Here is a 750-nt window from a genome sequence, read left to right as displayed (position 1 = left end):
ACAAGAGAAGAACAGATAAAGGAAATGGGAAAGGTGTGGACAATGGAATAGAACTAACCCACAGACCAGGAGAGAGACTGTCATTTGTGATAGATATAAAGAGAGTTAAAGGAAATAAACCAACCATAGAAACACCAGTATCTAGTTATGCCTTATTTCCAATAACTAGTATATGTCTAAGAAAAATAGAAACTATCAGACAAGTTGATGTTAGGCGAAGTGAACCCCAAGATAAAGATTCAAATGAATTATCTTTCTTACGATTGTTTCTAACATATTTATAAGATGATTTTTTGTTGCTTTGTATATCCCTCCCCCACGGTATAACGCCTGCTTTCACTGTAATTGATATTGGTATAATTTGTGGAGTGGAAGGAAAAAAAATCATTTAAATAGGGATTCAGGTGGACACTTTGCAACAATTAGATGTACAAAAACAATTTCAGAATGAGAGAACATGTGTGTCCCTCTGCACCCCAGACAGCTCTCAATGTCCTCACACTCTGCCTCAGGCTCCCAAGGACCTGCAGGTTCAGTGTGAACCACAGCACATGATCAGTGCGTCATGATGTCTCCAAGGTGACCATTGTCACCAAACTCCTCCAGCACAGCCACCTCTGCTCGGGGAGCCCAATCTCTAGACTTCCCTCCAGAGCTGCTTTATAGCAGAGGACATGCAAATAGGACGTCCCTCTGCCCATGAAAACCAGCCCATCCTTGACCTGAGCTCTGTGAGCTGATTCCACCAGT

This window comes from Dipodomys ordii, unplaced genomic scaffold, assembly GCF_000151885.1.
Source record: "Dipodomys ordii isolate 6190 unplaced genomic scaffold, Dord_2.0 Scaffold314, whole genome shotgun sequence".
Taxonomy (NCBI): domain Eukaryota; kingdom Metazoa; phylum Chordata; class Mammalia; order Rodentia; family Heteromyidae; genus Dipodomys; species Dipodomys ordii.
Note: the sequence above shows the minus strand (reverse complement) of the source record.